Source organism: Ursus arctos, unplaced genomic scaffold, assembly GCF_023065955.2.
Source record: "Ursus arctos isolate Adak ecotype North America unplaced genomic scaffold, UrsArc2.0 scaffold_13, whole genome shotgun sequence".
NCBI classification, from domain to species: domain Eukaryota; kingdom Metazoa; phylum Chordata; class Mammalia; order Carnivora; family Ursidae; genus Ursus; species Ursus arctos.
Genome location: NW_026622797.1, coordinates 14,674,451 through 14,701,249, shown reverse-complemented (window position 1 = coordinate 14,701,249; position 26,799 = coordinate 14,674,451). Strand labels below are relative to the sequence as shown.

Below are 26,799 nucleotides of genomic sequence, written 5' to 3'. Positions count from 1 at the left end.
ACTTAAACCTCTCCCCAGGCCTGTGAGATAAGTCCTATTACCTATTTACAGATGGGGAAACTGAGGATCAGAGAGGTTAAGTAACTTGTCCAAGGCTCCAGAGTTATCGGTGTCAAGGTTGAAAGTGGTAAAAGCAGAATGAAGAGAGTTTGGGGTCACTCCTTCTGTGACTCAGCATCACGTTAGTCTTGTTGCCCTCCCTGCTTTGAATTGTACCCCAGGCCTGGGAACTAATTCTGGTATAAGCCTCTGCCTCTCCCCCGGACCAGTTTTCATGCACGCCAGTCTGTGAATTTCTGAGGCCCTAGGCATTGGGCTCCTGTCTTGCCCCTCTTCTTCCCAGGGTTAGTGCCCATCAGGGTCCCCAGTGCGTCCCCTGGAGTTTCTCTTCCTGCTGCCTTTAAAACCCTGATGTGACCACCTGCTGGCTCTATCTTGCATCCTGCCTGCTTCCCCATTCCCCTTCTCAAATTCTGTGTGTCCATTATTCTTTTTTTTTTTTTAAAGATTTTATTTATTTATTTGACAGAGATAGAGACAGCCAGCGAGAGAGGGAACACAAGCAGGGGGAGTGGGAGAGGAAGAAGCAGGCTCATAGCGGAGGAGCCTGATGTGGGGCTCGATCCCGTAACACCGGGATCACGCCCTGAGCCGAAGGCAGACGCTTAACCGCTGTGCCACCCAGGCGCCCCTGTGTGTCCATTATTCTTGATGGGAATTCCCTACCTCACCTTGTTGGGCTGGGGCTGGGCCATTCCTGGGTCCTGCTCTCTCTGACCTTCTTCTTTTGGCCTGGGCCAGCCTTCCATTTTCCACAGCTGATCTGTCCTCAGGGTCTGTTCCTCCTCACAGGGGCTCAGGTTCTACTCGTTCAGATCTCATGGCTGACAGACACCTGTCTCACCTGTCTCATTTGATGTTGCCATTATCTCCTTTTTTGGTCTAGCTTTGGCCTTGCTGCATGAACCATTAATAAACGAATATGTGTCTTCTTCACAATTGATCACTTCCAGGTTGGAGTTCACTCAGGTCTAATAAGTTGGAGGAAGCAATATCTCATTGAATGACTTGACATCACTAAGAGGAACTAGGCTGCCTGTGTTTTCAATGATGTGATGATATGAAGGTCACAAGCATAATGTATAGCACTGTAGGCATTCCCACTAATCTTCCCTGATGAAATGTTCATCCTAAGTTTTCCTTTTATCTCTGAGACCATGTTCACACAATTTTTAATAGGTCATTAAATTAAATAGATTGAATTTTCTCTATCTAAACTGCAGTTAGAAGAATCTTTGTATAAAACTAATCACAAAAAGACATTTTACTTGCCTCTTTTCTCTAGGAAGGCACCTGTTGAGTCACCCAAGGGGAAGGGGCACACTTGTTCTTTGCACCTTCTTCTTCTGCTCCTGAGAAATAGATGAGCAGACAGAAACGTGGACGCAGATGTGGTTTTTGAAAAAAAGTTTTTACAATTTATCCTTGGAAGGATTGGGCTTGGCTGGCCAGGCACCTAGAGTGAAGTGGACGCAGAACAGCTGCCTGTGGGGTCCACGTGGAGGCCGAGCACAGAGTCACACGGGAAATGATTTGAGACCTCGCGGGTCCCTGCTGCTTCTTGTCAGTGCTGAAGACTTCTATAAATTCTGTAAGAGTTTACCCCAGTCCAGTGCCTCAACCATGGCTTGCCTGTGATAGAATACTGATTAAATTGCATCGTGACCTCATGGAATAATATCTAGGGGATCACAGCAAGATGAAGTTGCAGAGCCTTTGGGTTCTACTAACCTTCCTAATCTCCCTTCTTCCCCAGCGAGACAGAATAAGATGTCTACACTGCCACTTTCATTATGTGGTTGCAAGAACCAGACTGAGATTAGATCTATGGTTATGTCGAGATAGACAGCAGCAGGCACCTACATGAGTAGGAAATGCTGTTTTCTCATGAAATTGCTAGTCATCAAGAAATGGGCCCACTGTGAAATGGAAGGCAAGGAACAGACTGGGTGTGTGGAATTATGAGCAACGAGAGGGCGCCCAGCATTGCTGTCTCCACCTTATACATTAGATCCCAGTTATTCATGGGCTGCTGTTTACTCTGAAAGTCTGTTCAGTTTTCATTTTTTACTAAAGATAAAATGTGAAAATGCAAGTTTCTTCAAGTTATAATCAGTAACTTTTTATAATAAGATTTTAGAAAGCTATGCTTCTTTTCTTCCAGGATAACATTTTTATTTCAATTATAAAATTGCCGCTATAAATAGCCAGCTCAAGTTCATAGGGTACTAGTCTTATCAGGCAGTTAATTTACATTGTAAAAAAAAAGTATGACTCATTAAACTAAAATAAAAAAATAACTGATATCTTGTCACATATCGTATATGGTCCTTTTTGTCAGAAATGTAAAAAGTCATTCCATAATCTTGCCAGTATAATTCCAAAGCACTATGAATTTACTTGTATTTGCTAACTGAAGTTATTCTGGTTATGAGCAAGAAACCATGGCTAGTTCCCTGATAAAAATAAAGAAGATTTTGGGCGCCTGGGTGGCTCAGTCAGTAAAGTGTCTGACTCTTGATTTCAGTTCAGGACTTGATCTTGGGGTCGTGAGTTCAACCCCCTCATTGGGCTCCATGCTGGGCATGGAGCCTACTTAAGAAAATAAATAAATAATAATAAAAAAAGAACTTTTCACTTTCAGGATTTTCATATAGGTAAATACGGTTTCCTTGATTTTCTGTGTGTGTATGTGATTATATGGGATGTATATAACTCATGCTTCTGTGCTAGTAGGTGTTAATTCAGTTTGTTATCTTTCCAATTGACTGTATTTTAAGGGAACTTTTTGGATATAGTGCCTTAATCCAGAAAATTAACTCCAATGATGTGAAAGACTGTGTGTTCTCATAGAGGTTAGCAACGGACATATTTTGGGGCAGAAGTTCTCTTTACCAGCCATCAGATCCCGTTTTGCAGACGCTGGTTACTCTAACCATGACCTATGATGGACGTACAAACCATGATATAGAGATTTAAAGGGATGGTTGCCTTTTGGACAAGAGAGAAACTAAAAGTTTTTGACCTTTGGAGTCTAACCTCCTCAGCCACATCTCCTGGGGCTACCTGGCCACACACCCTGTGCTCCAGTCTGTCCTCTCCCATGACCACCACCCTTTGTTTCTCTTGTTGCTTCATCTGGAATTCTCATCTCCTTCTGGACCTGTAAAAAGCCCAGACAACAATAACAAATAACATTCATTTGTGGAGTCCTTGCCATATACTGTGCACTATTGTAGGTACTTTACACGTACTGATTTTTTCAGTCTTCACAACAACCCAATGAGTTAGGTTCTATTCATACCCTCATTTTACTGAGGAATGAAACTGAGGCATTATGGGGCTGAACAACTTGTCCCAAACCATATGGTTATCCAGTAGTGGAGCCAAGATTTGGACCCAGGCAGTCCGATTCTAGAACCCACATTATTGGCCATCACAGCATCCTGCACCTTGAACCCAAACCAAATATATGGCATTGGCTGAGGTTGAAGAGCTTGCTGCTTGTGTTCTCCACTAGGATTTTAATGGATTCCTGTCTCACATTTAGATCTTTCATCCATTTTGAATTTATCTTTGTGTATGGTGCAAGAAAATGGTCCCAGTTTCATTCTTCTGCAGGTGGCTGTCCCATTTTCCCAACATCATTTGTTGAAGAGACTGTCCTTTTCCCATTGGATATTGTTTTCTGCTTTATTGAAGTTGAGTTGACCATAGAGTTGAGGATCCATTTTCTGGGTTCTCTATTCTGTTCCATTGATCTTTGTGTCTGTTTTTGTGCCAGTACCATACTGTTTTGATGATTACAGCTTTGTAATAGAGTTTGAAGTCCGGCACTGTGATGCCACCAGCTTTGGTTTTTCTTTTTTAACGTTCCTCTGGTGATTCAGAGTCTTTTCTGCTTCCATACAAATTTTAGGATTATTTGTTCCAGCTCTGTGAAAAATGTCAATGGTATTTTGATAGGGATTGCATTGAATCTGTAGATTGCTCTGGGTGGCATAGACATTTTAACAGTATTTGTTCTTCCAATCCATGAGCATGGAATGTTTTTCCATTTCTTCGTGTCTTCCTAAATTTCTTTCATAAGTGTTCTGTGGTTTTTAGGGTACAGATCCTTTACCTCTTTGGTTAGGTTTATTCGTAGGTATCTTATGGTCTTTGGGGCAATTGTAAATGGGATTGATTCCTTAATTTCTCTTTCTGCTGTCTCATTGTTAGTGTATAGCAATGCAATTCCACACACAGCGGAATATTATTCAGCCATCAGAAAGGATGAATACTTACCACTTACAGCGACATGGATGGAACTGGAGGGTATTATGCTGAGTGAGATAAGTCAATCAGAGAAGGACAGTTATATGGTTTCACTCATATGTGGAATATAAGAAACAGCACAGAGGATCATAGGGGAAAGGAGGGAAAACTGAATGGGAAGTAATCAGAGAGGGAGGCAAACCATGAGAGACTCTTAACTATAGGAAACAAACTGAGGGTTCCATGGAGAGGAGGTGTATGGGGGTATGGGGTAACAGGGCAACAGGCATTAAAGAGGACATATGATGTGATGAGCACTGGGTGTTATACGCAACTGATGAATTATTGAACTCTACATCTGAAACTAATGATGTACTATATGTTGGATAATTGAATTTATATTAAAAAAAGAAAAGAGAAAAAAGAACAACAAATGTATGGCATCATCACATAGTATAAATAAGCAGTGCATGTCTGTCTCTTCTGCTTAATTGTATGCTACCTGTGATGCGAAATATATGCCATTTCCAGCACCTGGGGCTACACATAGCAGTGCCCTATAACTGTTAATTATCACGTCATCATCATCATCATCATCGTCTACCACATATTAGGCACATTCATGTGTCAGGCACATTTCACATAATTAGATTTAATTCTCACAATGGTCTTATGAGGTTCATGTTATCTCCATTTTATAGTTAAAAGACCTTGCATTTAGGAAGTGGTAGAATGGGAATTTGAGACCCCTCCACTGGGTTCCAGAATCCTTTCCCGTAACCACTGTACATTATATGCTCAATTAATTAAGACAAAAGGAACTGAGTAGATGAGAAAACAAAACAAAACCCAAAACAATGACATGATGAGTTTTGCTCCCCCAAGTGTTAGGATTAAGAAATGATATTATCATTAAGAAATGGTAATAATAATATTCTAGAATGCCCAGGTCATGTGTAGCTGTCTCCACAAAGTGATGGGCCATGTTGTTTATCCTGGTTTTCTTACTTTCATGATGATACCTCTGTCTTCCACTGCATGCGTTCCCCTTACGCAGTTATTTTCTTCTACACATTCTGTTGAGTATATGTTCATTTGGGATAATTGGGTTATCCCTCTCATTTTAAAACTGAGACAATTCCCTTTATTTCCAATTTAGCATGAAGCTTTTGAATCAGATGGTTTTGTTTGTAACACTTCAGCTTACACTAGTGCAGGAATGGGAATTTTAAATGGTTGCAGAATTGAGAAGTTATTTTGGAGCATAGGAGGACTTTAAGAAAGACAAACTGTGTTGAAATAATGAAAGATTTCCCTGGGCTTTCTTGGACAGCCAGCTGGCCATGTAAGAGGCCTGACTACTTGCAAGGGGTTGTGAGGGGTTATTATGTATAAGGGAGATGCAGAGAAAGAAGTAGGCATAATCCAGTGTGAGTTCCATCCTCGTGATTTGCCAAGACCAGAGTGGCAGCTATGATTCCAAGGGTCACGAAGGGCATTTCTCCTTGAGCTGTCTTTGGAGACTGCGTCAGTGCCTTCAAAGTTGTGACCACCTCAGCTGCTATATATATAACAAGGTTAATTTATGAAAACTTCAAAGGAACTGCAGCTTGCTGCTCCCTGGCACCTGACCCTCTGGGGAGGGGGCTTTACAACCTGGGCCAGAAGGTGCAGGAATTGTTGCTGCACTTTGGGGCAGCTTGCTGTTTTCTACATAAATGCAAAGCCAAGCTCTTAAAAAAAAATGTGTAAACCGAAATGAAGGCCAGGTTCTAATGGGCCATTGGAAGATTTAAAAATTGCCTAAAATAAAACATTTATAAAGCAGACTGTGAGCAAATTATATTCTTTGGCCATTCCTTCATCAGACAAAAGTCCTGTCTTTCATGATCGTGTTATTTTGGGGATTAGGTAATAGCTAATAAAACTAATCTAGCCTTTGCAGTTCATATATATATATATATATATATATATATATATATATATATATATATATATATTCATATATATATATATATATATATATAGTTCTGGACTAGGTTTCTTAGCATAATGCATTGTCATGGTCCTCATGGGCTGTGATTCTTTTTGCCAAGCCTACTTCATCAGTCCCCTGTTGTCCTGAAGATTTCTGAGGCACTGGAATCCTAGCAACGGATTTCTTGTTTAAGTGGGATCGTCCTGATCACTGGTCTCCCACAGGTTGGTGAAAGTTCTGTGCTGCTGCTTATCACTCATAGAACATCCCTGGAGCATTTTTCTTTTTTTAAAGCCTGCTCTTCCACCAATTAAATAGAAAAACATACCTTGCTTGTGAATCTATGATCAGGTGTCCAAATGAGAAGGCTCTGTCTTAGGAGATCACACTGCAGGCCTCACCTCAGTGGGGAGGTGGGTTTTATCGGTTCATTTGTTTGATTTTGTATAAGGATATGCGTGTTAAAAAGGCTCTTTAAGCCTCTTTAATTTGGAAGGCCAAGTTAATAGTAGTCATTCCATTGTAAGAATCTTGTATTAAATATTTTTTCATTCGTTATTCTCTAAAACATACACATTTGCTTTTTTATGCTTAGCAACAGGTAATAAAGTGAAACTTGAAATGTATAATAGATCATTAACTTGAGTTTTTGAAAGCTTTACCACCTAATTCTAAACGTAACAGCAACAGTTTTAGATACTGTATGCCAGGTACTGTTCTGAGTTACCGCTCAGAAACTGCTTCTATGAACCAGTTGAACTCACAGTAACCTTTGAGGTAGTAACTATTATTACCCTATTCTACAGATAGGAAAGGGAAGCACTACTATGGAGGCACAGAAGGGCTATGTAACTTGCACAAAGTAGCAAGTAGCAGCATAGGCTTTTGAATCCCTCCAGTTGGCTTCTAAGCCCATTCTCCTAACAATTGAGCTGCGTTTAATGCAGAAAAGTGCAAAAACATGGGGGAAAAGTAAGAGAAAAATCTTTCCATTTTCCCACCATGCAACGATAGCTGTTAAAAGGAAACAGGTAAAACTTAGCTACAAATACCTGTATGAAATCAGCCCATTGTACACCTTAAACTTAACATATGTCAATTATATCTCAAATAAAGCTGGGGAGAAAACATAGCTATATGTACTTTTCTGAATTTTTATATGCATATAAACTTTTACAAAATAAAAATGGTAGTTTATTTGCGCATAATGTTTTGCAGTTTTGTACGTTCTCAGGTGACATTATTCTTCTCCACCATAATTTTTTGGCTGCATAATACTCTACTGTATGGAGGTACATATAATTTATAAAATTAAATTTCTTACTAAAAGACATTTATGTTATTTCCAAATCTGTAATAAATGTCATGCTACCTTATTTTTAGACATATGTTTGGTTATTTCCTAAAGATAGATTCCTAAAATCCCTTCCGAACGATCGAGGCTGAAATAGAGGATATGCACATTTAGGTCGCTTTATTTATCTTACCAGGTGTCATCCAGAAAGATCGTCTCAAGTTACATTAGTACTAGCAGTGAGCAAGAGTGTCTATTTGCCTGGACACTCTTAGCCTCTGGGTTATTCTTCTTCTTACTATTTTTATTAAATAGACAGAACAAAAGAAAAAATTCCCATTTCAGTGTGCATTTTTTGATTTGCAAGAAGTACAAAAGTTAATAAAATTTATTTATCCCTTGAATAAATGTACATGGTTCAAGATGTTTAAAAACATATTATTCAGTGAACATGATCTGTATTTCCAATACCTGCTTCCAGACACCCATCAGTAACTCTTAGAGGGCAACCACCATAACAATTGTCTCTAGTAGTCTTCCTAAAATAATGATTCATATACACGCAAAGATGCAGGTGAGTGAAAACATGTGTGTGCTCATGAACGCTAATTTTTCCTTCATGAAGAGAAGCATGCTGTACATCTTGTTTTGCCTCTTGCTTTTTTCACTTCACAAAATATCTTGGAGATTATTACATAAGAACTATCTTATTATTTTTAATGTCTGCATACTATTGCATTATAAAGAAATGGTTGCAAATATTAACATTTGTTTATTGGTGATGGGCATTCTTCTTTTGTGATGACCCATCAGTGTTTTTTGAGCCTTTTTAAAAAATTGTGGGTTTAATTTTTTTGTTGATGATTCATAGAACTTTGTTGTGTAATAAGGTTACCAGGCCATTTGCGTTAAGTGAATGCAAATTTTATTTCACATTTCATTGCTGGCCTTTTAATTTTGTTTTGTGGTGATAGTTTTTGTTTGCTTGTTTGTTTTGTTTTGGTGTGGATATGGAGAAGTCTTTTTATGTAATGAAAACTATCTTTTTGGTTTGGTTTGTGAATGATTTTCCTAGATGATCAAAGGCTACCACTGTCTCTGTTTACTTGAATTCTTTTGACATGGAATCATGGGATTTGGACTTGAAAGACCTTAAAGTTAATAGAGGAAAAATTTCCAGTCAGGGCAAAAATCCCATATAGCAGTGCTGATAGATACAGGTTTTCTTTTGTTTGAATGAATCCATGACCAGGAGCTTACTACCTTAACAAAACCCATTCCATTGGCCAGGTCTGATTTTTATAAAGCCTTTTGCTGAAAAAACCTTAACACAACTCTGTGAATCTTCTGCGTAGTTTGGCTTCTTAATAAACATGAAACCGATTTGTTTTCATTTCTATGGATAGTCAATTTTTAAAAATTATTTATTCTTTTAAAATTCTCCCTTAAACAATCCGTATTTTTAGATTTATTGCTTAAAATCTGTAAGACAACATTGCAAGAAAAAAAAAAACCCAAGTAGTATGGAAGCATTACCTTATATTAATGTGTGTGTGTTATGGAAGCATTACCTTATATTAATGTGTGTGTGTTATGGAAGCATTACCTTATATTAATGTGTGTGTGTTATGGAAGCATTACCTTATATTAATGTGTGTGTGTTATGGAAGCATTACCTTATATTAATGTGTGTGTGTTATGGAAGCATTACCTTATATTAATGTGTGTGTGTTTTTGCCATATTAACCATTTTGAAGTATAGTTTACTAGTTTTAAGAATATTCACATTGTCATCATGCAACTGATCTCCCGAACTTTTATCTCACAAAACCGAGTCTCTACTTTTGAAACAACTCACAATTTCCCCCTCCACTCAGCACCCCCACAACTACCATTCTACTCTTTTTTTTCCTATGGATTTGAATACTTTGGATACTTTATTTAAGTGGAATAGTATGGTAGTTATCGTTTTGTGATTGGCTTATTTCACTTAGCATAATGCCTTTCAGGTTCATCCACGCTGCAGCATGTGACAGGATTTCCTTCATTTTAAGGCCACATAATATTCCACCATATGTATCTGCCACATTTGTTTGTCCATTCACCTGTCGATGGGTATTTGTGTTGCTTCTCCCTCTTGGCTATTGTGAATAATGCTGCTATGAACATGGAGGTGCAAGTACCTCTTTGAGACATTGCTTTAAATTTTTTTGGATATATACACAGAAGTGGAATTACTGGCTCATAGGGTAATTTTATTTTTAATTTTGTGAGGAACCTCCATGCTGTCTTCAATAGTGGCTGTACCATTTTACAATCCAACCAACAGCGACTAAGGATTTCGATCTCTCTACAACGTTGCCAGGACTTGATGTTTTCTGGGTTTTTGATATTAGCCATCATAATGGATGTGAGAATCAATGGTTTTGAATATAACATCTCTGTCAGAATTTATTATTTTAGAATAGTTTCCAAGTGACATCCTTCCGGTTGCACATATTCCATAAAAGCAATATCATAAGTTACGATGAGTCCTTGCTAACTTATATTGGAAGACTTTTGTCTCTTATGGATTAGTCTGATTTTATATATGCCCCATCTACAAAATGCTTTCTAATGGGCATAAGCTGAAATTCAAAGTGGCCTTAATTTTGATTTTGAATTGGAGTTAAGATGAAATGACTGACTAGCAAAAAAAAAAACAAAACAAAACAAAACAAAACAAAAACCACAAAACTTAACAAATAAATAAATAAATGACTGATTAGCTTTATATTGACTTGGGATTTGTTGGTGGTGAAACGTCTGTTAAAGAAGGTATTGGGACAATGTTGAAAATCTGGTTACCTCCATTCCTACTTTTGTGAGCTTGGAGTATTGGTCCTGCTTTCAGCACTTAGCAGGTGTTTCCTAGTGTCTGAAGGACACTTCCTGCCATTTTCAAATCATGGAATGTGAGCTATTAGTAGAGATTTCTCTGTCTTGAGTCTCTTCTCATATTTCATATTTTGTCTTATTCATAAGATGAGGCCTCACCACGTAGGACTATTTTGGCTTGACCACTAGGTGACTCAGGGTCAAGTTTCTTCATCTTGGTAATTGTTAGATTTCTACTTTTAAATAAAGGGTAATAATACTAGTACCTGCCTGACAGAATTGTTGTGAGGGTAAATGAGCGAAGGCATGAAGTTCCTTGCATGTAAGTTAATATAAAGGTAGTAGCTGTTGATGTTGTTATATTTCGCAGTCATATTATGGAGGCCAATCAGATTTTATTTATTATTCCAAGTATTCAAGATAAAGGTCTAAAACCACTGTGTGGCTTGCTTTCTAGAAGAATTTTACTAGCACCAGATTGTCTTCTGTTTATCTTCAGTATAGATGGTCTTTCTTTCTTCTCATGAACATGAAAGAATTCCAAGCCCAGTTTTGATCGCATGTTATCAAACAAAGTAAAAAACAGCCGTTGTCAGGACTGTAAAAGTCTTTAGCATCCTGTGTGTAATATACTCCAAGGACTTGTTTTTCACTAAGCCATCTACTCTCGAGTGCCAAGAAGTCCCTGTGGGCTGTAACCACAAACCTCTTTGATCCCATTTCTAAAATATGACCATGCCATAGAGTAAATTGCTTTATTTCACCTTGTGGTTCAAGCTCTGAGTTGATTTTGAACTCCTGTTCTAATATATAGGTGTCATTCTTTAATTTCTTTGGCTAAAGTTCTTTCCCTCTTCCCTTTTGGTTTCATCTCTTCGCAGCCTACCCGTGGTCATCTACTACATGGTCCTCACTGCTGTCTCTTCCCTCCCCGTCTCCCTCTCTGTTTGCTCTTTATCCATCCACAAATATTTGCTGAGAGCCTACTGTGGGAAAAGCACTGTACTCCTTAAGAGCGGGACTGGATGCAGTCTTTGCTTGTTTTGTCGCTGAAGATTATCAGGTCAGTTGAGAATTATGGCTATATTATCACAAGGGTTTCCCTATCCTTGTTAAAACAAATGTTCTCTGAAGGTCTTTGTATTTTCTGCTACTTATGAACGGACTGGTATTTGAGCTGCTTGCCACACCCTTACTCCACTGTGCTATCCTGTAGCTGGCAAAATGGTGCTCACCTTGCCCTTCACCTCTGTCTTGAGCCGCTCTGCTATTCTCCAGAAACATTCTTCACATTTTCTTGGAGTTTCCTTAGTTAATTTTTGATAAGCATTTTCTCCTTCTCTCTCCCCTCGCTATGTATTTACAGACTATTATGAGAACTTGTTTCTGGTGTGCATTTGTATATCTGGGTTAACACTTCTTTGAATCTGGTGCCCAGTCTACTCAGAATTTGGATCACTCTGGAAATTCCTCTTTACTCATTTGTTTAGCATTTCTACCTCTTCTCCTTAAACCCTAGGCTTTTATTAAAGAAATTTCAGGGTGAATGTTTTGTTCTTCAGGTGGGCGGTGGGCGAGTGTGGCTCAAGGACCACGGATGTTTCGGCAGCGGGCTTTGGTGCCACCTCTGCTCACCGTGACCGCCTGTGGCTTTCCCAGAGCTGCTGTCAGCAGAGATGGGGCCGCTGCTGTGACTGGGAAGCCGGCTTCCTAGGAGGGAGGAAATCACTCCCTCTCTGACTGGGGCCTGAGAGGTGGGTCTGTTCCTTGCTGCTGCTCCCCAGCAGTCCACAGTGATGCCGATTTTCCATCCTCTTTCTCTCCCTGATGGTAATCCTTCTAGTATCATAGCCATCTCCTTCTCTTCTCCCCTGTCTCTTCTGCCTACTCCTTTTTCTGTCCTTCCTCCTTCTCCTCCTGGCTCCTTGAGCATACTTACCTTAAATGTTTCTTGTAATAAAGCCTTCATACTTTGAAAATAAAATTAATTGACTCCTTCTCTGTGCTTCTGTGGTTCTTTCTCTGTTGTAGCACTTATCATTTCATATTATAGCTCTCTCTACCTTGCTAACCCCTGAGCTCATACAGGATAAGTACAGGGTATTATTAATATCATTTCTCTTAAGCCTAGCAGAGAATTCATGTGGAGCAAATACAGTGGAGTAGTTATGAGCAATGACTCTGGAACGAGCCTGCTGGTATCAGTTCATATGTTAGTCTCGCCAGCCCTTAACTGTGTCATCTTGGGCACCTTACTTAACTTCTCTGCCTCAGTTTTTTCTTTTGCAACTTGGAGGTGATCATTATGATGCTTAGAACAATTTCTGCCATATAATAAGTGCTATGTAAATGCCTCCTATTAAAAAAGTCTACTATTATGTGTTGAATTCAGTTTAACAGAATCATTATAATCAAGTTCACCACTCATTTATTTAGTGAAGAAGCATATTTTGTACAATGATGGTCATTATACCTAAATGGGACTGAGGATACAGTAGGCATTCAATCAATATTTTTGAATGGATGACTGAATGACTGTGCTGGGTAGTATAGATACAAAGAAATGCAAGTCCCAGTTTCCTTCCTTCAGGCCTCATAGACTGGGAATACAGAAGGGAGATAAGAGGATATCTGAATGTACGTAGATACACCTTCATCTGGCTATGGACACTTGGTTGCTTCCACCTCTTGGCTGTTGTGAATGATGCCGCCATGAATGAGAGCAATGCAGCTGTCCTGTGATACCCTCTTTATTTCAGGTCTTTGGGGTATGTGTTCAGAAGTGGGATGCTGGATCATATGATAGTTATATTTTTAATCTTTTGAGGAAATGCCGCAACGTTTTCCATAGTGCTTGCACCGTTTTATACTCCCACCAACCCTGTGTAAGGAGAGTCATTATTTTTCAGTTATCTTAAAGGAAACATAGTAAGTTAGGTTTTTGTCTCTAGTGTTATCTGTGTACTTCCAGTGTCTTTATTGCTTTAAAAGGTATGTTCCCTATAGGAAACTATCAAACCACACAGTTTCACCTTTGTACATGTGTAAGGATTGTATATACCAAAAGGACTGTGAAAGAAAATGCCTTTCTATTTCTTTAGGTTGAACGTTCATAACTGACTATATAGATTATTAAAATGAAGGCGATTTGTTTTCCTCCAGATTCTCTGGGCCCATGGTTAGCATCTTCCTAAACTCACGGAATAATCAAATAATTCTCAGCCAGTGACTCATATGTCTTGATTTAGGCCTTTTATTGTTTTCCAAACATTTCTATCTCTGTATTTTTGCTTCTTTTAAAACATACCCCATTAAGGTAACCATGAACAAGTTACTATGTGAATTCCACCTGCCTATGCTTTCTTTTCCAAACAGTGGAAGTGCTAAAGGTTACCAAACTTGAAGACCTTAAAATATAAGCAGATCAATTACTGTTCTTACCATTGGGCTATTGGCTAGCTCTACATTACTCCAGGAAGATATTGTGCAATTCAAAGATCTCGTCTTAATGAAAAAATAACAATGAGTTCCTCTCACTCTCTTTTTTTTAGAAGTATGTAGCCCCAATATTTGATGGATGTAAGTGTTCTTTTGACTCTATAAATTTGTGAGGATTCTGTCATTTTAGACATAGTGCATGAAGAGGATGATTATTTAAAACTGTTCCTGTAACAACTAGAAGGGATTTCAGTAATTTTCTTAAATGGGCTTATGATTGTTTTTGTGTTTTATAACATAGCCTATGTACTTTAACCCCAAAGTTAAACTTTCTAATACCTCATGTTTGTTTTCCATCAAAATACAGAGCACAGATACTCATTGAAGCCCTCTAGCGAACAGATAACATGATTGTGATTACATTCGATAGGGTAGTTGAAAGAGAAGTGCTATATGCAGTATAAATGAATCTGGTTGAGGAAGACTAAGGTAGATGAAGGGTAAAATTAGGGTGGCCATTTTTATTATCTTTATTAAAGTTTTATCTTTATTAAAAATATTATTAGAGAAAACATAATACTGTGTCTCTCTTTTCCGTATCAAACTGGAATTTAAGTAAGAAGCAGGTAGAATAGGTCAAGGGCAGGGATTCTAGAGTCAGTGTTTGGTGCCAGTCCAGTCTCTGCCACTTACTAGCTGGGTGACACTGGGCAAGCTACTCAGAGCCTCACATTGTCATCTGTAAACTACAGTTAGTAACGGGTTGTTGTGCCATTTAAATAAGTTAATATATGTAACTTGCTAAAACAATGACTGTTTGGGAGGATGTGCTATGTAAGATTTTGCTATTGATTTTCTAACCAGCCATGAATTCTTAGATTTTTCTACATACCTTGTGCTATCCCAGGCATCAATGTTGTCACTGCAAAAAATAGAATTTTCTTTTTCCTGAATGGTTTTAAAAATCTGGACCAACCAAAGGTCTAAAATCCCTTTTATTTTAGTCAATTAGTAGCTCCTGAATTGAAAGAATGATGGATTGAACATTTTGTACGCCAAAAGCTCTTAGATCGTGAATGCGCAGGGAACACCCGGAGATTCAGTGAGTGGATCACAAATATTTTCTGGGTGATTGTAAGCGTCTTTAATGAATGAATCATTGAGTAGGCAGATGGGCTATGGGAAGCAAACCCCTAGTAATTTTTTTCTTTTACTACAGAAATATTTCTGAGCAGTAAATGCCCACCATTCACAACTATAAACATTCTTTAATAATAAAGTAATTGCTGTTTTTCTTTTCTGTGTTTTGTCATATATTATCTCATCTACTCTTCACAGCCATTTTTTCTCAGGACAGATAGAAAGATCTAATGAGATAGTGTATGTGATAGTACTTTAAATAAAATTTTTGACAGCTTTATTGAGATGTATTTCACATAACATAAAATTCACCCATTTAAAGTGTATACAGTTTAGGAGTTTTTAGTGTATTCACAGCGTTATGAAACCAATACCATAGTCTAATTTTAGAACATTCTCAACTCCTTTATGTTTTGGTGGAGTCCTATTCTGGACATTTTATATGAATGGATCAATATAGTATCTGGCCTTTTGTGTTTGGCTTGTCATCCATATTGTAGCAGCTGTCAGTACTTCATTCTTTTTATGGCCAGATTATGATTCCATTGTACGGATATACTCCATTGTGTTTTTCCATCATCAGCTGATGGGCATTTGGGTTTCCACTTTTTGCCCATTATAACTAATGCTGCTGTGAATGTTTGTGTACAAGTTTTTGTGTGGACATTTTTTGTTTGTTTGTTTGGTTTGGTTTGGTTTGGGTGGGGAGAGAGAGAGAAAGAGGGAATCTTAAGCAGGCTCCATGCCCAGCGTGGAGCCTGACGTGGGCCTCAATCTCACAACCCTGAGATCATGACCTGAGCCAAAGTAGAGAGTTAGATGGTTAACTGACTGAGCCACTGTGGACATGTTTTTGATTCTCCTGGATGTATACCTAGGAATGGAATTGCTGACTCATACGATAACTCTGTGCTTAGCATTTTGAGGAACTGCCAAATGCTTGCACAATTTTGCATTCCAACTGTATGAGGATTCCAATTTCTCCACATCCTGGCTAACACTTATTATTGTCTGTCTTTTTGATTTTAGCCATCACAACTGGTAGGAAGTGGTAAATATACTTTTTTTTTTAATTAAAGAAAACAGTATAGAGTAAAAGTAAAATATGAATAGTGCAGAAAACACTGTCCAGGTCTGGCCTGCTTCCCAGAGTTATAATTTTTTCTATAGTCCTCCAAAGTGGTCTCTGCATATACAATAATCCCTTAGATATATAATTTAAAAAGAACATACCTAAGAGTATATACTCTTTTGTATTATTCTTTTCCACTTAATAATATATTTTAGAGCAATTTCTGTAGAAGAATGCGTTGATGTACCTTACTCTTCCTACTCTCCGCAGAGTATTCCTTGTTGAGGATATAAGCAATTCATATAAATGGTTTTCCAAGTGAAGTGCATTTTCACTGTTTCCAGGATTTTGCTGTTATGAGTAATGTCCCCTTGAGCATCTTTGTGAGGTTGTCTTTGAGTACATTTGTGAAGATACTCATGGAAAAAATTAATTATGCTGCTTCATGTTCCCATTGATAGGAGATGAAAGTACCTGTCAGCTCATGGTCTCGCCAACATATAAAACCCATGACTCTGCATTAAAAAATAAAGCATGAAGGATTATCCTCCAAAACAGGAATGAGTTTATATAGCACAATATCAAACATACCTTAAAGGCCATCAGATTTTCCTGTCATAGCCAACGCGGTAGCTGAAAATTAGCTTAATGAAAGTGAGTTTGAACTAAAAGAGTGAATCAAATGTATATTACTGTAAAGTTTGAAGTTAAACTTTCTCAATGTATTGAAGTTGAATCCCAGATAAAATGGTTAAGCTTTCAAATTTCTGAAGTAAACTCAGGCATCGAGATAGTCTAAATTTGCCTAAATAGTTAGTAAAACCATATGCTAGATGAAATAGTGTATTGGCCCATTTATCTATACAGTTGACATTTATTCATCAGTTACAGTATGCCGGGCAGAATGTCAAATGCTAGAAAGAGGAAGGGTGGTAAGAGGCATATATTCCTCCTAAGCAATATATGGTCTAGTAAGGGAGATACATACAAACACTCATAAAGGATATGGAATAGAGGTATGCAAAACTGTATGTAACCTGTGTGTGTTGGTAGGCCACAGGCTAAACTACTGTTTTAATAAAAGGCCCCCAAATACTTGGGAGATTGCTTTTGGGAAGAGACCAAAAATGCTTGTGGAAAAGAAGAGTGGACATGGGGAGGGTGCCATTTCTTTTTAAGTAAGAAACTTGGAAGTTGTACACACTGCTTCTCAAAATCCATTGGCAAGTCACTTCTAGTTGCAAGGCAAGCTAGGAAAATAAACCTTAGCTGGTGACTCCACACTCCCATATCACTCTGGGGGAAGGGGAGGATGGACTTAAGCTCCACAGTCTGGGAGACAGAGGGACAGCTACTGTGTCACTGTGATGTGTTCAGCACTATGGAGGAGAAAAGAACCCCTAAGCAGTTTCTTGTCAACATAGAGTTTATAGTCTGTTGACTGTAACAAGTCACAGAAACCCCAAGTGATTAATGAACAAGATTATTCTATATAAAATCTTATGGTGACATAATAAATATAATTCATGTGATCACATACTAAATGCTAGGCAATAGGATTTGTGTAAAATGCCATTTGTGACATAGATGCTTACATGTAAAGGGAATGAAGGAGGGAGAGATGAATGTGAATTGGTGTTATCAAGAAGAGACCCTTAAGATATGTTTGATTTAAGGTTATGTCAACTAATACCTACTTTTAGGGATATTTCCTCATGCCTCATTTTTTAATGTAGAATCATAGGTTTATATATTCAAAACTCTCTGTGAAAAACATGGCTGTGGTTCTTTATATCCACTTTTTTAGGAATTAAATTTTTCTGGGTTGTGCATTTATGAGTATATATTTTCATTCAGCAAAAGTTTTCTGGAAAGCAAAAATTACCCATGTAACTATTTCTGATAATTGATGCTGTTTAACAGTTCTAAGCAGTGGCACTTTGTACCTTGATAGAGAGTTGGTGGCTAATGATTCGTAGAGTATATTTAGTGGGACAGAGGGCGATGTGAAGTGCTATTTGGTTATTTCTTCCTATTGTCTTGTGAGATTTGGGTCAATGTTCTCTAATAACACTGGTGAGCAAGGAGCGTTCAGAGTTCTAGGTAGGTATTGCTTTGTTTCTAGGTATTTTAAAAGGGATATTTTGTAGTTTTTCTCTTAGAACCAGCAGAAGGACATCTCTGATGAAGAACATTTCCCAGGTTTCCAATAAAAAAAAAATTTTTTAAGTGACCAGGTATAATTTTGCCAAGTTTTCCAAATGGTTTTCCTTTAGAGTGAGAAACAATCCTCTGATTATGTTGAAGTAGTAGTCACTTTTTTTGGAATGCTAACCTTAAAACAAGATCCTTTGAGGCAAGTTTTTAATTTTGGCATCAAATGTACAATTTTTGAAGATACAGGATTGGAGAAGTCATGCCAAGCTTTGTTCTGGAAATCAGGTCTAATTTTATGACTATGATTTAAAAAAAAAAATCACATTCTCTCAACTGGAAAGGTCAGAGTTCAGACTATTCATCCTGTCTCTATAAGCTTTTGTTCCAGGAGCCCAAGATTTATTTGAGGAGAAACCTGGAAAACTAACCCAAGCAGAGAAAAAGAAATTGCTTTTGTGGGAAATGCAGTAAAAGAAGATAGTCTTGAGGAACTGTAATCTAAATAGTGAAATGGTCTCATCACAGTCTCCAGACACTTAAAACAGCACTCCGTAGACTATTTAGATCTTTTTTTTTATAAAAGATTTATTTATTTATTTGACAGAGAGAGAGAGAGAGAGAGGCAGTGAGAGAGGGAACACAAGCCGGGGGAGTGGGAGAGGAAGAAACAGGCTTCCAGCGGAGGAGCCTGATGCGGGGCTCAATCCCAGAATGCCAGGATCACGCCCTGAGCCAAGGCAGACGCTTAATGACTGAGCCACCCAGGCGCCCCTAGATCTTTTTTTAAAAAAGATTTTATTTATTTATTTGAGAGACAGACAGACAGCAAGAGCAGGGGAAGGGCAGAGGGAGAGAGACAAGCAGACTCCCTAAGCTGGGAGCCTGACACGGGGCTTGATCCCAGGACCATGATCCCCAGCTCAGATCATGACCTGAACTGAAGGCAGGCACTTAACCCACTGAGTCACCCAGGTGCCCCTCCATAGACTATGTAGATCTTGAGGAAGCATGACAATCTGTCAGGTGTCACTGTTAGTGGGTTCAATCTTTGGATGACCCTGACTTTGTCATATGACCCTGGGCAAATTTGCCTGAAATGGGTAATATTAACTTCTTTAGTTATCCCGCCACTGGGATTTCCTGCGGGTCACGATCTGTGGGATCCTAGCTATGAAATAGGAGGGACCATATAATGATTTGTTTAATACTTACATTTGTTCTATGAGCAATTGTACAGCTGGGAAATTCATTTCTTGGACATTTGAGAGTTAAAGTCACTACTTCTGGATTTTTCTGTCTTCTTCTTGTCCTCAGTAATTCCCTTGCAATAACTCTACCCTCGTACAAGGTGTCTAATGCAGACAGTAAGACACAAAGAGTCTTGGATTATGAATGGAAACAATGAGGCACATAGGACATTTTTGTTGAATGTTTTATGGAACTAATTTGGAGAGTATTAGTAGAATGTACTGAAGCTGCAAATTTAGAGAAAAAAAGTGGAAAGAATTAATATTCAAACTTGAAGACTGAACCTGGTAAATTTTACTTAGCTGATAAAATGTGGTCCAATGTAAACAAAATGTTTTTAGTTTTCTCAGAACACACATCCTACAAAAACACAAATGGTGATATGAGACACAGATAGAACTTAGTACATGGTATTTTTCCAAACTGCAGTCTACCAGCCACTTGGTTTGGCACACCAGAGAGAAGATAATAAAGAATGTGCTAATAGCAATTCATTTTGTAGCCCACTCTACCAGGTAGGGGGCTTTGCACAACGTATTATAATAGGAAGATACTCTACTGAAATAATATTTTAAGGGGACTACCTAGTATGCATGAGGAGGTCCACCTTTTCTTGCAGTGACCTTGTAGGCAGCTCTTTAAGATTTCTGTCTTTATGCATTTAAGCGAAGGAGTTAGCTCCACATCTTGGTAGGCAGATTTTGCACGTGTAGCTTTGGTGGAGGAGAGGTGTATGTGTGCCCTGTGGGTTGGTGGGGCAGCACTACAGCAACGGTAGCTTTTAGCAGCTACCAGATTTGCTAAAAGCAGCCATGTCCAATTAGCAGTAAGTACCATGCACCTGCAGTTACTAGGAATTCAACCTCTTTGGAGGCTGAATCTTAATGTAGCCTTTTTGTTTTTTTAAATAGCAAAAATCTTATACCTTGGGAGAATAAAGAAATTTAGCAATGGCAAAATAGAAACACTCTGAAATGTATTGTTAATATTGATTTAAAATATAGAGGCAAGTGTGGGATAGTGGCGTTTAAAAAAACTATATTATTTATAAATACTGTTTTCTCAGTTTACTTCCCAATTTTGGATTTCACTTTCATATGAATATTGCAGTCGTTTTCTTAGAAATGTACAATGTGGACACTGGTTCCCTATGTATGTTTCCATCATTTTCTGCAAAATCATTCACCAGGATAATAAACATAACAGTTCCAAATTGCAAAGACGTAGAAAATATGTTCAACTTCTTTTCAAGGTTTCAAATTCACTGTAAGGGAAAGGACTCCTGTATGCTACAAAAATGATGTTTTCAACATTTATTACTTATTTTAAAGTGTTTTCAGCATTTTTTCCTTGAACATTTGATGTCCTTTCCCTGAAAATATTCGTTTACACTCTGAAAGTATGTTTGGGAATTCTGGGCAGTATAATCTTCCTTCCTTGTGCTTTCATGCTTTTTCTCTTTTAAAGGATATTATAGAAGAAAGACATCTGTCAAGTTAAGCATTTTCTGGAGCATCTAGTTTCTAATAAGACTAACAGGCTAATAAAATAATCCATTGCAACTGTATGTTTTCAGAAATTCTCATTATAATTCTTTTAAAAGTGCCAAGAGCACCAAAATGATCAAGTCTGTGTAGAACATATAGTAATTAAAAGAGAGAGAGAGAGAGAGAGAGAGACTTTATTTATTTATTTATTTACGAGAGGGGGGGGCAGGGGGAGGAGAAGAGGGAGAGGGACGAGAAGAGGGAGAGGGACAAGCAGACTCTGTGCTGAGCATGGAGCCTGACATGGGGCTTGATCCCATGACCCCAAGATCATGACCTGAGCCACAACCAAGAGTTGGCTGCTTAACTGACTGAACCACCCGGACTCCCCAAACATCTAGCAATATTTATTTGCTGATCATATACTGAGATTCACTGTAATGAAGAATAATTGACCTCTTCAACGGTTGATGTGCTTTAAAGTTAGGATTGTGGTATCATGAAGATCCTACAAACTGTCACTGTTTTGGTTTGTACTCGAGAACTTAGCAATTTCTGTATGCATAAACCCCAGTTTGGAAAAATTATGCAAATGGAAATTTATTCCTCAAATTGGTTATTTTATTGAATTTGCATAGGTTGGTCCCCAACCAATATCATCACTTGAGGTGCATAGATAAGGACGTAGTGTTTACTGAGCATATGCAATTATTTAGGTATAAGTTTGGTTGAAGTTTATTGACGTGGAAGTTTCTGGTTTGTCTTGTTTATGTGGAAAATAATGTGAACGCACAGTCAGTTAAGTGTTCCTCCTCCAGCTTTCCTCTTTTTTGCTTACCTATATTTGCCCTTGCTACCTTTCTTCTTGCCGGCATGTCCTTAGAATGCCTCATGTCTGTCAGCGACATCAAGTCTGCTGCTGTGGGAACCAGTAGACTGTTATGCTCCAGATGGGATCGATGGCGGTAGTGCAGGGTGAGGAGCTGGAGAGGAGTCTGAGATTGCAAGAGGATGAGATGGGGTGAGGAGACATCCGAGATGTTCACACAAACAGAAAGTCTTCAGAATTAGCAGCAAGAAGAGAAAATAGAAGACAAAAACTCACAGCAACATAGTCAACAGAAATATCCATTTTTGCATTCCAGGTATGATTTGAAGAAGGGGAAAAGTTCATTTTTAAGAAAGAGAGAAAAATCACCTGCAATTTCCTAAGTCTAGAAAGGAGAAAATGTCTGTACGTCCCATGAAGTTCAGCCTTTTGTTATTAGCTAAGAAGTGTTACTACTGACTGTCGCTTAGGAGAAAATAAAACTCTTTCTTTTTCTAGTGTAATATTTATGAAATAAAGGAGAACTGAATATGATAAAGTCCCCCCCTGAGATCTAATTATTTAGCCAAAAACTTGATCGATTTCTTTTGCTCAGGCTGGCAGCCATATTTTAACAGCAGTCGGTTCTCATTGACCTTACTTGGGATAATTGCTAAATCCAATGTCAGTTTTCAGTCCTTATTTTATTTGACCTGTCAGCCACATCTGACCCAGTTGATCACTGCCTTCATCTTGAAACGTACCTTCGTTTGGCTGCCATCATATCCTTCCTGTCCTTCTCAGTCTCCTCTGCTGGTTACTCCTTATTTCCACAATCAAAGTTGGAACTCCCCTGGATCCATTCCTTAAGCTGTTGCTGCTGCTTCTTCTTTCTTTCTTTCTTTCTTTCTTTCTTTCTTTCTTTCTTTCTTTGGTCTCAATCATACCTGTGTCATGGCTTTAAATACTATCTATCTTTCTTACACTATACACAAAAATAAACTCAAAATAGATTAAAGACCTAAATGTGAGACCTGAAACTATAAAACTCCTAGGAGAAAACATTTATTTCTTTACAGTAATTTCTTTGACATGGGCCATAGAAAATTAAACTATTGGGACTAACCAAAATAAAAAGCTTCTGCACAGCAAAGGAAACCATCAACAAAACAAAAAGGCAACTTACTGAATGGGAGAGGATATTTGCAAATGACATATCCAATAAGGGGTTACTATCCAAAATATATAAAGAACTTATACAACTCAACACCAAAAGAACAAATAATTCAATTAAAAAATAGGCAGAGGAACTGAATAGACATTTTTTCCAAAGAAGACATACAGATGGCTAACAGACACATGAAAAGATGCTCAACATCGCTCATCATCAGGGAAATTCAAGTTAAAACCACAAAGAGATATCACTTTAAACCTGTCAGAATGGCTAAAATAAAAAACACAAGAAATAACGAGTGTTGGTGAGGATGTGAGAAAAAAAGGAACCCTTGTACACTGTTGGTAGAAATGTAAATTAGTGTAGTCACTGTTTAAAACAGTACAGAGGTTCATCAAAAAATAAAACTACCATATAATCCATTAATTCCACTACTGGGTATTTACCCAGAGAAAAAGAAAACATTGATTAGAAAAGATACATGCACCCCTATGTTAATTACAGTATTATTTATAATGGCCAAGATATGGAAGCAACCCAAATGTCCATCAATAGATGAATGGATAAAGAAGAGGTGATATATATATATATATATATATATATATATATATATATATATATATATATATATATATAATGGAATATTACTCAGCCATAAAAAAGAATGATATCTTGCCATTTGCAACAACATGGATGGACGTAGAGGGTATAATACTAAGTGAAATAAGTCAGATTGAGAAAGATAAATACCATATGATTTCACTCATATGTAGAATTTAAGAAATAAAACAAATGAACAAACAAAGGAAAAAAGACATAAAACAGACTCTTAGATACAGAGAACAAACTGGTGGTTGCCACATGGGAGGTAGGTTTGGGAATGGATGAGATAGGTGAATGGGATTAAAGGGTATACTTATCTTGATGAGCACTGAGAAATACACAGAATTGTTGAATCATCATATTGTACACCTGAAACTAATATAACATTATGTCAATTATACTTCGATTAAATACATACATACCTACATTCTACCATATATCACTTTCTCTCCCCTTGGACTTTAGACTTGTCCACCCAACCGCCTACTTCATATCTTTTGCATGGATGTCTAAGAGGTTTCTCAAACTTAACAAGTCTGAAAACACATCCTAACATCCCCCCTAAGCCTCCTCATCTCACAACATCTCACCTTGATTTATGGCAAATCTTTCTCCCACTTCTCATGCCAAAAGCCATGGAATAATTCTTAACTCCTCCATACCCCCCATCTACATACCAGAGAATCCCGTTGACTTTATGATAAAAATATATTCTTACCACTGCCATCCCCATCACCCTGGTCCCAGCTACCACTGCTTCTTGCCTGGAGTGCTGTAGAATCTGTAACTGCCTTCCCTGCTTCTAACTTTCCTGCTCATCCACGGTCACCTCTGTCCTTTAAAATGGAAGTCACATCATGTCATGACTCTGTTTAAAATGTCCCAATAACTTCCACTTTCACTCGGGAAAAGCCAAATCTGTTCCCGACCCATCCTTACCTTTTTGACTTATTGCTAACTCTTACTCGTTTAGGCACACTGAACTCCTTCCTGGGCTGTGGACACACCGGACATGCCTCTGACCCAGAACTCGTCTATTTGCTAATTCCTCAAACACATGGCTTGCTCCTTCATTTTCTTGAGGTTACTATTCAGCTTTTACCTGGGATGAGGTCTTCCTTGGCCACCCTATTTAAAATTATCACCCTCTCCAACTTCTCCCCTCCTCCCTGCATACACTGCATTTCCTTCCTTAATTTTCTCTCATTACCACTTTTTAACTTACCCTGTACTTTACTCATTTTTCTGTCTCCTTACATTAGAATATAAGTTCTAGAATATAAGAGAATATAAGGGCAGGGTTCTTTGTTTTGTCCATTGCCGTATGCCTCGTCCTTAGAACAGTGTCTGGCATATAGTAGGCATTCAATTAATGTTTTTTGAATGAGTTGAAAATAATAAATGGGGGCACATGGGTGGCTCAGTCGTGAAGCATCTGCCTTCGGCTCAGTGCGTGATCCTAGCGTTATGGGATCGAGCCCCGCATCAGACTCCACTGCGCGCCTGCTTCTTCCTCTCCCACTCCCCCTGCTTGTGTTCCCTCTCTCTCTGGCTGTCTCTCTCTCTCTGTCAAATAAATAAATAAAATCTTGAAAAAAATAATAAATGATGACTGGTCAAAATAAATTAGATGACCTCATGATATATCATTCCTTGATGGGATGAGGAGGGCCATGCCTGTGTGGCAGGGGGAGGCGTTTCAGAGAACCGTGCTTGGCATCACAGTGGAAGATCACATGACAGTACTCGCCCCTTTCTACTTGGTGGGTCCCATTCCCCACTCCTGAATCAAATCAAAACTACTCTCGAGCACACTTTTTACTAGTGCTGAGGCTATTTTAACATTCCATTAAAAACCATTAAAAATACAAAAACAAGGCTGTATTACTTTAATTCTGACCTTAGTAGACTCTCAGTTTTATAACTGTTTAGAGAAAATGTGGAAAGGTTGAATATATTTGCTGGCCCCAATCTTTTCATTACTCATCTCTATGAAAGAGGCTTTTAGGGACATGTTAAAAAGTTTCCAGCTCTCTTGTCTCTTGCCTTCCTTCTCATTGTCCTTTGCTGCACCCCCAAATGGTTGAAAGCAAGACCCTGGGAGTCTGGAGGAAATGTGTTCTGGTCAGAGCAGACTGGAGTGGAGCTGGCCTAGAACGTTGGATCCTGCCTTCAGAACTGCTACACAAACTGTTGCTTCTAGCAGAGTGGGCTCATGCGTGTTCACTGTACTGAGAACTCCTTTGGCTGTTGTTTCCCCTAGAAGGAGATGTTCTCACTTGGATGCTCTCCTTGTTCGTGTGTTCTCCCACGTGTTTCTTCGTGTCTGACTAGAACGAAGATGAAAGCTTGGGTGCTGAGAACAGGTGCGGCAACCACGCAAGCAAAAAAGACAGAGTGGAGTGTTGTCTGCTAAACTGAGAAAGCAGGTAGTTTTTTAGACAAAATGAAAGCCAGTAATGACTTCATCCATTTCCTGTAATAAGGCAATGGTCTGACCTTGAGGAACCTATTAAAGTATGCTTCCAAACACAGAGGCCATGTCTAGGGCCCCATGTAGAGTGGTATTTACCCTCAGCTGTATTCTGAAACAAGGTAGTTTATAAACTGTTGGATAGCTTATAAAACCTTAGGAATATAAAGCAGAATTTCCAGAATGGCTGGGAGTTTTGAAGTTCAGTGTTCATGCCATGTGACTTCTTTGGCTTTTCGTGGCTATTTAGCATTCTTAGAGGCACCTGAATGATAGAAATTTAGCAGGGATTTTGTGCAGTTTTGTTAGTTAAGGGCTGGATTGTTTGTTTTTTCCTGGTAGAGGTATGAAGATAGACACGAAGAAGCAATGTACTTTTATTAATATAGATGTCTTACAGGGGCTCCTTTCATGAATGGAGCTTAAAATAGTTCTTATCTCTTCAGTTCCTTTTTATGCATTTAATATTCTTCAATTAGTTCTTCCTATATTGTTCCATAATACAACAGAATAGTAATAATAATGATAATGATGCATTTAGAATCATAAAACAACAGTGTATTTGAGCTCCAGGAAACTTCAGAAAACACCTAGCCCAAGCCTTTATTTTATAGAAGAGGAAAAGTAAAGATGGGCCATAACTTGCCCAAGGTCTTACGCTGAATTACTGGCAGAACTGGGCATTAAAAGCCGCCTCCCCTAATCTCTCTCGGCTGCTCTTGTCATTAAATCA

General features: G+C 38.3%; 1 protein-coding gene across 7 annotated transcripts in view; it reads left to right on the top strand.

Annotated features, from left to right (window-relative positions):
- Window positions 1-26,799, top strand: part of ESR1 (estrogen receptor 1) — a 390,082-nt gene that overhangs the window by 57,085 nt on the left and 306,198 nt on the right. Inside the window, exon 2 of one of the 7 annotated variants that reach the window (XM_048226168.2) lies at window positions 11,348-11,529. The exons of the other annotated variants lie outside the window; for them this stretch is intronic. The gene's annotated coding sequence lies outside the window, so the exon portion shown is untranslated. The remainder of the gene's footprint in view (window positions 1-11,347; window positions 11,530-26,799) is intronic. 7 annotated transcript variants of the gene reach the window in all.